The sequence below is a fragment of the Toxorhynchites rutilus genome, chromosome 2 (genome assembly GCF_029784135.1).
Source record: "Toxorhynchites rutilus septentrionalis strain SRP chromosome 2, ASM2978413v1, whole genome shotgun sequence".
Lineage (NCBI taxonomy): Eukaryota > Metazoa > Arthropoda > Insecta > Diptera > Culicidae > Toxorhynchites > Toxorhynchites rutilus.
In genome coordinates, this window is record NC_073745.1 from 154,619,931 (window position 1) to 154,633,998 (window position 14,068).

Genomic DNA, 14,068 nt, shown 5'->3' on the forward strand with positions numbered 1-14,068 from the left:
CAGATCCTCGCTACTGTATTCTAAAAAATTGAAGCTCTGTGTGTGGTGAGACCGGAAAGGTGAGGTTTACCATAAGCTACTAAAGCCAGGTGCAACGGTGAATCCAATTGTTGTCGACAACAAATGGGCGTAAATACACGGTAAAGTGATATTCTGAATCATTTCCTTTCCTTGATATTCTGAATCATGACCTTTCGAAAAATCTTTTAAAAAAAACTTTTTGAAACCACTTCATGAGGGTATTCTAGTGTAGAGGCACGAATTTCGGGCGTTTATCCGAGTTTCGAACAGATAAAACAAAGTATTTTTTGTATCCATTATTTAATCTTTAAACTTTATCTTTTAACAATACAACAAGAACTAAAAGGAAAAAAATATTCAAAGTTCTAATAGTTACAAGCTGGTGCCATGGTATAAACGATTCAAGCCCTTCTGATTATCATAAAAAAGGAATTTGAACAGTTATCGTATGAACCTCGGATAAGTCGATTTTTTTGTCATGTCATGTGGCTGCCGTTTGGAAAAAGAAATTTCTTTTTTGAATGTTTTTTATGCCAATATAATTTTTTTTACAAATAGTAAAATTAAAAATTATAATTTTTTATTGTTTTTATCGCCTGAACTAATGAAAATACTATTTGATGTGATGTATAGGTGTTGCATAAAGATTTATTCACAACAAATTCCAGTCCAGTATAACTTGAGATATCGTGTACGCCAGTTTAAAAAAAAACAAGTTTCGAGAAAAATGCGTTTGAAGATTTGTGTCAATGCCGTATGAGATTAGATAGCACATCACTAAATTGACCCTTTTCTGAAGTAAATTATCACAGGCGAATAGCCTTATGTATAGCGGGATTGGAAGAGAGTCGAACATTATTTGATGTTATCACATGGGCTAACTATTAACCGAGCTCTACTATGCACAGCTACTAGTCTAGATAGACTACACGAAGTGATCAAGAAAAACGACCAAAATTGATCAACAGAAAATACGTTATTCTTCATCATCACAACGCGAGACTACACACATCTTAGATAACGTGGGGAATCTTGGACGGGAGGTTTTGATGGATCCACCGTATTTCCCGTTTCCGTTTTTTTCGATCACTGCAGAACTCTTTTGGTGGAAAAATATTGGCCGAAGACTTTCAAGTGGATCATCATTTTTTGGTCTAGAAACAACTCGTATAGAAAACTACATACCCGTTGTTACTTTATAATTAACTAAACACTATAGAATTTCACTTCTGAATGATAAATACGATAAACATAAACATTAACTTGAAGCCCGTAGAACAGACTACAGCTTGTCTACACATCATGATGTAACATCCAACAACACAGGCGATTCGTTTGAAAACACAAAAAGTCTTTCCAATCATGCTATCATTTGCATGCATCACTGCGATGATACAACCCCCGAAAAAAAGAATTAATTTTTTTGTTTGTTAGGAATTTTCGAATTTGCTGGCATGACGTCCGGTATGGTCCATTGTGATTGTTATCGTTTGTTATTATCGTTCACAATCACTTCTATCACAATAATTGGTTAGTAGGGTTTTCAATTCTTCCACTTACATGGAACTAACGTTCCCGGAGGAACATCACTTCCTCCGCGTCAAGGATACGCATAAACACAGCATGAACTCTTAGACATAGACATGATGTTGAAAATGGAGTTGAAAGTGTTTGAAACACGATCATGGATGATATTCTACCAAATACCATTTCCAGCATTACCATCATAGACTCTTGATTGTGAAATGGTGTTTCATAAGGAATACAAGAAATGTAGTGATATGTCGGTCTATATATCAAATTCGAGTTTATACGCAAACCGCATGTCAACATCGTCGCAAAAATACCGGTTTGAAGATACTGTAAACCGAAATCCACTCTAATGTTTGATATGTTTTGTATCTGCGCCCAACGACAAGTTATAATGTTACATATTTATTATGACGCAGATAAATATTTGTGGAATGCCAGGAAACAAACAAAAGTGCTTCTGGTTTGAAGCATAAAGCATTGTGCGTCTAATACGATCAAATTGGACACTAAATCTATTGTCACTTCTGATGATGTAGCAGATGAAAGTAAAAGCGTTGCTTGATTTTTGTCACTTACACTGTTTGAAGTAGTAAATTGCGGGGAGTGCCGCGTGGGAGGAGGTTTAGAGATCGAGGCCTCAGGTACCGTTGTTTGTCATACGGTTGTTGCGTTTTTGCTTATTTTCATATGTTCGTTATTCACTGATTTCATTTGTACCAAATTTTCACAGTTTAGCACTTGCGACAACTGCTTATCCTTCACTGTTGGTATTGTTGTTTAAAAACAAAGTCCACGCCGTAAGATTTTGCGCAAGCTTCAAATATACACCTTATGCTGTTAGTTTCTCAAGCACTTCAAGTAGATCCACGCAAACCATATCTTCACTATTTCACGATGATTTTTCGGCAAGTTGTCTTACTATGGGATGTTTGTGTTTCTAATTTTAAATTCAAGTCGGTTCAAACCGCTTGCAGAATTCACTGGAAGTTTGTTATAAAATTTGTACTTTATTCACGTAAATTTTCTCTGAGTTATACTTTTTTTCGTCAAAACTGACAACATATTCACTTCCACCCGCAATTTACGTTGCTTTGATCAAAACACCTTGCCAGTGATCATTTGTTATTCTGGATACAATCTCTACCAACGGAAGCGATGTTGACTCGAGGAATGGATCTACTAAACTAAACCGAATCAATAATAACAACAAACATATGGATTGGCATTCTCTCCTTCCATTTATTTTTTTCTCTTTATTATCACATTATCATAAACGCTCGCCTCAGACGCACATATCCGTTGCGACTGGAAGAACAGAGAGCTTGCAATCTCGCAATACATCCCCGTGAGGCAGCAAATAGTGGGATTAGATTAGGATGGCGGAGTTTGCGCCGCCCGAGAGGAGCGAGAGAGAGAAAATGGGCTAATGTTGGAGATCTGCTTAATAGAAACCACCTTATCTTCAACGGATGATGCTGACTAACACACCAGACAATAGGGATAGGTCTTCCTCGTTCTACTGCCCGACTCATAAACAATACTATTAAAAATCTTCGTTGCACTCATAAAATACTCTAATAATCAGATTACTCCTACAATTAGCTAAAGCAGCTAGCTTCTTCATTAGTGGCACTTAAAACTCGGTAGCGTGATACCTAAATTTAACCGATAATAACATGTCACATCTTATAAATAGATGTTTACGCAGATTTAGTTCTTCGAATCATTGATTTTATCGTTTCGCAAACAAGCTGAAGAGTGGTGCAATGAAGTATCCCAAACATTTTTATATGATGTGATGATAATACGTCGGCGGGAATTCACATAAAACAAAACCAGTATTTTTCAATCACGTGCTTTCGATAGTCCGGATAGAATGTAACAAAACAGAAAACAATATTTATTTTATTGAAAAAAACGTGTCTATGTGTTGGTCGAACGAGCCTTTGTTCAATTACGGTTCGAATGGCCGAATCTGAATGAAAATGATATGTTTTTAAAAAAAACGGTTGAAACGTTTTTTTTTTAAACTGTTGACTTGAATTAAATTTTATTTCAATCGAAAATGACAAATTTACAGAACTGCAAATGAAGTTGTTGGCTAGCTCATAACGATAATTCTTTAAAGAGTTTTCATTATTATTTTAGTTGTAAATTCAATTCAACATTGTTCAATTTTCTAACATCGAAGTCCCCATGCAGGAATAAAAATGAAAAGGATATAGGCTTCAGTGAAGTAACAAATGAAAACTTTTCCGAGTCAATTTCGATTTACGTAAACAAAGAAATGGCTAAACCCTAAGCGTACGCGTAAGATAACTCTTCACTTTCACGATTGCAGTTTGATACAGAGTACACGCGATGAATAACGGAATAAATCGCCGGGTCGATTGATTTTAGAAGAGCCTTCTCGGTTACCATCTCAGGTTTTTCAAAGATAACTCTCCGCCATCGCGATAAGAGTTCTATAAAGTATACGCGCGATGTATAGCGCGATGTATAATGTAAAAAAGAGGCTTTGAGCTTTTCAGTTCATTCGCCTCTAACGCAAGTACTAGATATAGAATATGTTTACAGTCCAATTAGATGTACATGTTTTTTTCTCAGACTGTCTAAAAATAATCGCTGTCGCGTGTAGTAGATTTTCAGGTTTTCGATTCGTCGAGAGGTCGCAACCATGCTAAAGAGACGACATTCCTTCTCTTCCCATGGTGCCTGAAAGGACGTGACTGGCATCGTTATTGAATATTCAAAGCTCGAATCAACGAAAATTACACAATGAGAACTACTTACGACTCCCAAGCGTCATTCAGTGTGCTCTTTGTGCAGTTTCGCTGGTCCAGATCAATAACGGAGAGCAACTACGAAGTGTACAGTTTACCCAAGCTCAAGCTCAATCTTAATTAACTTCTCTCGATTGTGTTACTTTCCCAAACTGTTTTTGGCTCGTAATAATAAATATTCACTACCACTCACAGAATATGAATTGTAGCAAACAATTCAGGTGTGTAACAGAATTATTACAATTTGTTTTTTTTTATAAAAATGGCACTACGAGAAACATGGATTTGATGAACTACAATTGGATGTACAATGATAATTGTCACTTCTTGCTAGTAATTGCAGTTAAGACATATATATTCTGCTGTCTATTTTTCATTCTATTTAACTCTTTGTGGTCGTTTGTCTGCTCTCAGCCACCAAAGCATGAAACCATGCTAATCTTATATTTTACTCAACCAAGTATCAGTTTATGATTTTCTCAAACGAAGCTTGATGCTTAGTGAACCTATTAACGAATTAATACGGTGATCCTATGAGTAATAGATAACGGTACTCAATATCAAACAAAGTAGTCACCCACACAAAACAACGCATAGCGGACTCTGTTGCTTCAAACTGGCTCTACATCAAAAAGTACACTACGGAAGACGATTCTGACGCTTTCATTTGATGAGAAAATTTAGTACAGGATATAGTAGTGGAACAACTAAATTAGTGAATTTTAATAATATTTTGGAAGTGAAACACTTAAAAGTTAATAATTTTTAATTTAGAATTTAGAATTTATTTATTTATTTATTTCCATCTAGCTTGACGCCTTAATGAAATGTTTCATGATGAGGAAAAGCCCTTTCGAGTTAACGTACTCGTGAGGGCATAAAAACCTCATATCTTTTCGTGTTTGAAATAAATAACAATAAATTTACAATAAATGGTTAAAGAACATACGGAATTAGAACATACATAAAAACATATTGCACATCAAGTGATCAAAAAATAAAATCAAAATATAAACAAAATAAAAGTTCTTAGAACTAAATCAATGTTGGCTTGAAACGTTAAATATTCACAAAATCATGTCACCGGTAGAGTTAATATCTTCTGCTCAACAGTCTGCGCTGAAATATTGCCGCTGAAGTATTGAAGTCGAAATGCTCATAAACTTAGTTAAATCTCGCCGCCATAAATCTGATTGGATCGTGTTATCCATAACCTGCATTACGTGCATCAAGTAGTAGGAAGTCTCTTCGTCTTAGAGCTCTCTCAGGTGCGTAAACGTTAAGTTGTGACAATATTTCCGCTGCATCGGTTTCACCCAACAATATTTTTGCAACAAATACAGCTTGAGCGACAAATCTCCTACGTTCCAGTGTATAAAGTCCAAGCAGCCTGCATCGATGTTCATAGGGTGGTAAATTTACGGGATCTCGCCTAGGAAGGTTGCGTAGAGCATATCTCACGAACTTTCTTAGTATTGACTCGAATCTATTTATCCAGGTGCTATGATAGGGACACCACACGATAGAATTTGAATCTAAAATCGAGCGTACAAGTGCACAATAGAGAGATCGAAGGCAGTGAGGATCGCGGAATTCATTGGCTATTTTAAAAATGAAACCTAATTGTCTATTGGTTTTTGTGCTGATTCCATCGCAATGAAGGCGGAACGTGAGTCCTGAATCGAGGATAACTCCCAGGTCACGTATATGATTAACGCGTACAAGAGGTTGGCTGGAGATGTTATAGTCGTAGGTAATCGGATTCAATTTCCGATTAAACGATATTACATTGCCATCTGATCAGATCATTAGAGATTCCGAGTTTATCCAGTTTTAAAAGTAGTATCCTATGATTGACTCGGTCGAACGCTGCTTTGTGTTCGGTATATATCACGTCAACTTGTGAACCGGCATCTAGACTACGCAAGCAAAATGAAGTAAACTGCACCAGATTTGTGGAAACAGATCTTTTAGGGTAGAATCCATGTTGATCAGCTGATATATAATTTTTACGACTCCGGAATAGTACATCATTAACAATTATCTCAAATACTTTCTAGCAAGCGCATAAAGAGGTAATGCCTCGATAATTTTCAACATTCTGCTTGTCACCTTTTTTGTGGACGGGGAACATCACAGACAGCATCCAACTAAATGGAAATCTGCTTTCTTGAAGCGACAGGAGGGGATTCCATCCGGGCTAGCTGAAGTAGAGTATTTCATCTTGGCAGTAGCAGATTCTACCTGTTCATGGGTAACAGTAATACCTGTTAGTTCACAGACATTGTTTGGTGTGTCTCTGCAAGCAACTTCTGTCTGTTCATCGCAGAAGTTGCTTGCAGCTATTGAATGCGCTTTAGAAATGCGTAGCGAAAAGCTCGCTTTTTTCAGAAGGGGATCGAGCTGATTCGGAACCCAGGAACATTTCTTCCAGTAGTCCACTTTCTTCCCGTTTAGTGTTTACGAAATTCCAAAACCGTTCCGGATTTCTACGTAGGTCGTCTTGTGTACGAAGAGTGTAACTTTTGTACATATATCGGTTGTAAATTCGGTAATCGTTACTGGCGCGAGCAAACTGCAGCTTATAGAAGGGACAACGAGTTCTACAATATTTCCGAAATATTCTCGACCTTGTACGTTTTGGGCATCGCAAACGTGCATTTCCCCAAGGTGGCTTTCGAGATGGTCTGCGTGTAGGTACATTTTCTGCTAAAACAGTGTTAACGATACATGAAAAAAGACTCACAGCCTGATCGATGTTGGTTGATTGTTCTAAAAATGTCCAATTTGTTTGGTGAAAAATTTCGCTCAGAGTGTTATAGTCAGCTTTTTGGTAGTTCAACTCAGGTTCGTTTGTATATTGTTCGAATTCGGTTGGAATTGGAACTTCGAGCTCGACTGATAAGGCGGGATGGTCAGTGTCGATGGTAGTTAGCGGTTCTATAGCTTCTGATAACTGGCATTGTCCTATTAGAGAATCTGATATCAGTATTAGGTCGAGGAGTCATTCATTTCTATTCAGGATTCCATTTATTTGCTTCAAGCCATTCAAACTGAAACCATCTAATAGTGCAGCACACGCAATAGAAGTATGCGATCTCATCACATCTACCGTTAGATAGTTTGGAGTGATGGGGGTCCATACAAGCCCAGGTTGGTTGTAATCCCCAAACAAAAGTGCGTGGTCCAGTACATGGAGTTCCGAAACAATAGCACTGATAGATTCAATATGTTTGTTTACACTGCGTAAATCATTTCTGCGATCAGGTGGTAAGTATAGCACACCAATACTGATTCGGAAGTTGGATAGCCTCAGAGTCACCCAAAGATGCTCAAGACAAACGTCGATAGGAGTACTATCAAGACAGCAGTTCAGCATGTTATTATTAATTTTATCCTAAAAATTTATATTTAACTAGATTGTTTCTATCAATTAAAATAAAGTTCTTTAACCGCTCCACAATTTGTTCTCTGGTGCACAACTTCTATCTATCTTAATTTGGCTGCAATATCGATATAAACAATTCCTGGTGAAAATTCAAGCAAAATCTTCAAAAATCACGATTTTTACCCCACTGTACATGTAATAGCCACTTAAACTTCACCTTAACGTTGAAAGATTACATTTCTTCATAAAATAACCCATGTATGAAATATAAAAAAAAAATTCCAAACTGAATATAATCGAGTCCAAAATTGTATATAATCGAATCACATATAATCGAGTTTGTATATACTCGAGTCCGACCTGTACTGTATTCTATTAGTCAAATCATTTCATTTGATACCAATATTGAGGGGATTGCAAAAAATACATAGTCGACCATTTTGTGGCGGCGACCTTTTCGAATTTATGTTGTTCATAGTGTAGTATATTCTCCAAGCCATTCAGCCATTTTTTGCGGCGTCCAAATTGAATTTTTCAGGATCATGGAATACGAAGTTTTATAATGACAGTAGAATTAAATGTTTGTTCCAAATTTCAGATCAATCATTCAACAGGAACAGGGTCAATTTTCTATTAATGTGGGACAACCCAACAAACATTCCAACATACATAAAAACAGGTCAAGCTGAATGAAACCATTCAAAATGTAATTAGTTGTTTGGGGACTGCGGTCATCTTGAAATTGAATTCTTCATTATCTGCTATGTTCTACTAGTCGAGAACCTTCTATTGATACATTTTTGGGTATTTTTCATAAATAACTGTGTTCTACTAGGCAAGCCTTTTCATTTGATACCCATATTGATGGGGTTCTGAGAAAAATGAAATCCGCCATTTTGTAGTGGCAGCCATCTTAGATTTGCATTTTTCATAAATAACTGTATTCTACTAGTCAAGCCCTTTCATTTGATACCCATATTGATGGGGTTGTGAAAAAAAATGAAATCCGCCATTTCGTATGGCGACCACATCTTGGATTTTAATTTTTCATAAATAACTGTGTTCTACTAGTCAAGCCCTTTCATTTGATACCCATATTGATGGGGTTCTGAGAAAAAATGAAATCCGCCATTTTGTAGTGGTCGCCATCTTGGATTTGCATTTTTCATAAATAACTGCATTCTACTAATCAAGCCCTTTCTTTTGATGCCCATATTAGCTATTCAATATAGAATTATTATACAAATTATTCAAAATTTCCGAAAATAAAAAATAAAATACTCCGGATAATCGAGTCTAAAATTCCGGATAATCGAGTCCGACCTGTATTGGTTGTTTTGATAAAAAAAAACATGTGGGCCCAGATTTCAACCCCAATGAAATCTGGGCCCACATGTTTTTTTTCAATGAGATGTTTCTGGATTATTCAGTATGGCGCTGCATGGAAGCAAGGCCTGTGCTAAGCGGCACTCCGACAAAACTTCTCTCATACAAACCCTGACACGAGCCTGAAGGGAAAAGGATTCGGAGTACTGGTAAATGCAGATAACTGAACGATTACTGTAAATGGCGAGTACTAAAGCTAAGATCATTTAGAAATGGGGCACTACATTTTGGCAACGTATTGTTTGGTAGTGAAGTGAGTAGTGAGTTTATCGGTGGTTTAGTGAATTTAAAATGAGCCGTACAAGCACCACAGATGCACCTCGCTCTGGAAGGCCTAAAGAGGCTACGAATCCAGAAATCGTAAAACAGGTGCATCGACTCGTTTTGAGCGATCGTAAAGTGAAGATACGCGAGTTAGCTGAGGCCGTAGGCATTTCAAAAGAAAGAGTGGGATACATTTTGCACTACAGCGCGTTGATAATTCAACAGCCGGTTTGGCGTTGTTGAAGCGTAATCGAGTGGACTTCTTTCGATGTTTTCTTTCAATGGATGAAATATGGATCCATTACCACACTCCTGAGTCCAATAGACAGTCTGCAGAGTGACTGCCAAGCCACGAAAGCCGGCCACAGAGGACGAAAGACCAACGATCGGCCGGGATGGTTTAGCCTTCCTTTTTTTTGGGATGTGCATGGCATAATCTTCATCGATTATCTACATATAGCAAAAAAAATACAGGAGAGTATTATGCAGCGTTATTGGACAAACTGAACGTCGAAATAAAGAAAAACCAGCCCCATATGGCGAAGAAAAAAGTTCTGTAACATCACTACAACGCACCATCGCATACGTCCTTAAAAGCGATGGCCAAGTTGAACCAATTATGAATTGGTTGCACACCCACCATATTCTCAAGACTTGACCCCAGCGATTGATTCATTTCAATTTACAGTTTTATGTCACTAGAAAAATCTAGCACTATTGCCAACAAACTTTCTCAGCGCATAGATTCAGACAACGAAATTTCACTGCAAAATATTTCAAACAAACATGTTCATACATAAGCAAAGTTAGTGTATACTTTCAGACTATAATGAAGAAATAATGTTTTCAACAAACGAAGTATACCACACACAAATTAAGTAACATGATACATAATGAAGAGTGATTTATTTAGAGTGTAACTTTTGAACAATTGTTGTTTATTCGAAAGTGGAATGATCTCTCATAAAGATTTAAGGATACAGGATGTACTAGGCCTCTGACCGGACATACAATATATATAATTTTCACAGATTCATATCTCACAATAATTTTTTTCTAGGAAAACCGTTCGCTGAGAGAAGGGCAGTTTCCCGCATTATGGAAAACTGCATCAATAATCCCTATTCATAAATCAGGTGACGTCCACGATGTGCAAAATTACAGAGGAATATCGATTCTGAGCTGCATGCCGAAAGTTTTTGAAAGTATGCTGCTGGATCTCATATACCCATCTGTCCGCCACATCATCGCAAACGAACAACATGGGTTTGTCAAAAAACGGTCTACTACATCAAATCTCATGAGCTACGTTTCTCTGCTGATTGACAAAATTGATAAAAGGCAGCAGGTTGACGCCATTTACGTGGACTTTTCGAAAGCTTTCGACCGCGTTCCTCACGCCCTTGCTGTGGAAAAACTGAAGCGATACGGGTTTCCACTTTGGCTAACCAATTGGATTAATTCGTATCTGACTGATCGTAGTGCACACGTACGGATTGGCTCGTCAGTTTCATCGCCCATTTCTGTCACCTCTGGCGTGCCGCAGGGCAGTCACTTGGGTCCTCTGCTCTTCGTACTCTTTATTCACGATATTTGCGCTGTTCTCAAATCGCCTAAGTTGATGTATGCAGACGATCTGAAATTGTTTCGTGTAGTAACATCAAGTATGGACTGCTGTGCTCTTCAAATGGATGTAGATACTCTGCTGGGATGGTGCTCAATAAATGGCATGGAGGTGAATATTAGGAAATGTCATGCGATAACATTTTCGCGACTTTGCTCACCAATTACATTTGAATATACGATGGGGTCGACCGAAGTGGAAAGAGTTGCAGCCGTCAAAGACCTGGGTATCGTGCTCGACAACAAGCTAAAATTTACGCAGCATATTGCAACGGTCACCGCTAAGGTTTCACCGTTCTTGGGCTCATTAGACGCCACACTCAGGCATTTAGAGATGTCTATTGCCTCAAAGCATTGTATGTGTCGCTCGTACGCAGTATATTGGAATACGGTGTTACTGTTTGGGCCCCATACCACGCTGTTCACATCGCTCGTCTGGAACGTGTGTAGAAAAGTTTTATCCGATATGCTCTTCGTCATCTCCCCTGGCGCAACGACCAACATCTGACCACATATGAAGAACGCTGCGCGCTGATTCACTTACCGACACTGCAGAAACGACGAGAATTTCTCCAGAGACTGCTGATTTTCGACCTTCTTAACAACAATCTTGACTGTGCTGAAGTTTTGGGCAAGCTTCGAATCAACGCTCCAGGTAGAACAACCAGACAATTTGTTTTCTTCCGGCAAGCAGCACATCGTACTCTATACGGACAGAATAATCCCTTGGATGTTTGTTGCCAACGGTTCAATGAAGTGTATCATTTGTTTGAATTCGATATGTCCAGAAATGTGTTTGTTATAAGGATTCAATAATTGAATTTTAGTCTGTCCGACAATTTCTTGGCGAAGACTGAATAAATAAATAAATAAAAACGTAATTAGAAAAACTTCGAAGCGTATATAAGTTTTATTTTGTTCCATCCAACCTTTCCGAAACTTGTAAAAAGCGTGGCGCGGCCGGATATGTTATTCAACCTGATTCAATTATACGTGAGAAAATCGTGATAAAAACCCTTGTTTGCACACTGCGGAGCGTCTGGTGTATGGAACATAAAAATTCGAGATCACACAATCTGTTACATTTACAAATGATGCATTAACACTTTTCGATGAACGAATCAGACGCATAAAACTTATTGGCTATGTTTTGCTTCGTATCAATGAGATGTGCGCATTATCAATGCCAGCGGTGAGTATTTACAGACAAGTCAATGTTGCGAATGTGCGTGGATACATTTTATTAACGAGGCGTTTCATCACCCTGATTATACTTTCAAATAACTATCGTTAAGCACGAGGGATGATTTCGTTACTATTTTGTGTGTATATTTTGAGCAGATTGATCGCCCGTCTGATTGCTCGTTACCACAGTGAAATGCGGAAGGCTGTGTAAACATCCCAGACACAGTGATTAGAATTTTGGCTCTTTTCTCAGTTGAACCTGATTTGAAAATTTCGCATATAAAAAACCGCTAATTTGTACGTTCTTGCTAATTAGCATTTTGCCATATGTTTTTCTACTAGATCGAATATCAGTGAACCAAAACCAGGTTTGTAAAATCTATAATTCTGTATTTAAAAGCTTGTGCACGGGGACAAAAACTACGTCATGATTCATACAGATCTCTCTCGACGAACATTGTTTTATCATTCATTGATTAATATGGTGATGTTGGAATGTTCGATGAATACACTGCACGAAATGAGAAGAACTTTTTGCATAACAGTTCGAAAACAGGATTTTGGCGCCATTGCAGACAAAATGCGACAAGAAACGAAAAATAAAAGCCTTCCTTTCGTAGATACGTCAGATTATTGTTTGTGTATCCATACTCCTCGCCACGGAATTTTTTTATAGTTTTTTTTTCTGTTCCTAAAACAGGAACATTTTAATTGACCGCGAGTAAAACCAAAGTTTATGGTTGGCTGAAGAAAACAACAAGCCATCATATGAGGTTGCAGATTTTATGTTGGCTCATGAGTCAGGGATTTGCCGTTTGTTGTATACTTTTCGTTTTGCGTAGATACATCATTTTAAATTTTGAAATTCCCCTTTCGGGCCAACCTTGGCGAAGAGTAAACAATTTCGCCTGATGTGCTTGTTTACCTCTACACACGTATTGGCGTTATGCAGTGGGTTCCATTATTAATACACTTTTGAAAAGTCGCTATATGCTGTTATAATTAGACTCATCAAGTGTGTAAAGTGGACAAATTATATCTAACAATTGGTATAATCATCGAGATGGGTTAGTCACTCGATCGCGTTAGCAGCTGCAACTATGACCAACACTTCGTAGAGGTGGTGAACATTTACACTGAGAGTAGTTTTTCTTAAATTAGGCCATTAAACATTCTATGAAGTAAATGAACATTGGTGTAATGTTTTTTTTATGTTCATTGTATTCATTAACACTACAACTTCGTCATTTTTTCAGTTGTTCCTAGTTCGTTGGCAAATCACTGTTATTTTAAGGATAGAATGATTCACAATCATTCACTGTTGTGTATCTGGGAACTCTTAGTTTTGACGGAATAGTGTGTTGTAAAAGATGGCGGTTTCTCAGTGTAAATTCTCTAAGACGATGATAAGAGAAATGGGTAAATGAAAACCAGAGGAGAAAACTGTTGAACGAGAGCATGAGAAATATTTTTTATAATCGTTTATTTTTACAGGTTCAGTCAGTTTAAAGGAACCGAACTCCTCCCTGTATTGTTACAAGTATATATCAACATTTTTCCTTAATTCTAATGTTAGTGATGTAGAAAAACGATTACTCGCGGTCTAATCGAATTTAGAAGGAGACATATTTTCTTCAGGAAAAGGAAGGGATATAAGGATATGTTGACAATGTTCACACTCACATTCACACCCACATTCATCACACTCAATTCTTAAGCCTATCTTATATCTAATATGTATTTACATTTCACCTCATTCTATTGTTAGTAAGACGGGATTTGATTTCTCGCTAAGAAAAAGGAAGAGGAGAATAAAAGGATATAATCAGACACGAAGATCGATAACTTTTAGGACGACATATATTTGGGACATGTAATCAAGGTC

At 37.5% G+C, this 14,068-nt stretch overlaps 1 protein-coding gene across 3 annotated transcripts in view; it reads right to left on the reverse strand.

The window, feature by feature from the left end:
• LOC129767272 (synaptic vesicle glycoprotein 2B-like) overlaps nucleotides 1–14,068 on the reverse strand; it is a 108,201-nt gene that overhangs the window by 24,187 nt on the left and 69,946 nt on the right. The window contains exon 1 of one of the 3 annotated variants that reach the window (XM_055767979.1): nucleotides 2,131–2,738. The exons of the other annotated variants lie outside the window; for them this stretch is intronic. The gene's annotated coding sequence lies outside the window, so the exon portion shown is untranslated. Of the gene's footprint in view, nucleotides 1–2,130; nucleotides 2,739–14,068 lie in introns of those variants that run through there. 3 annotated transcript variants of the gene reach the window in all.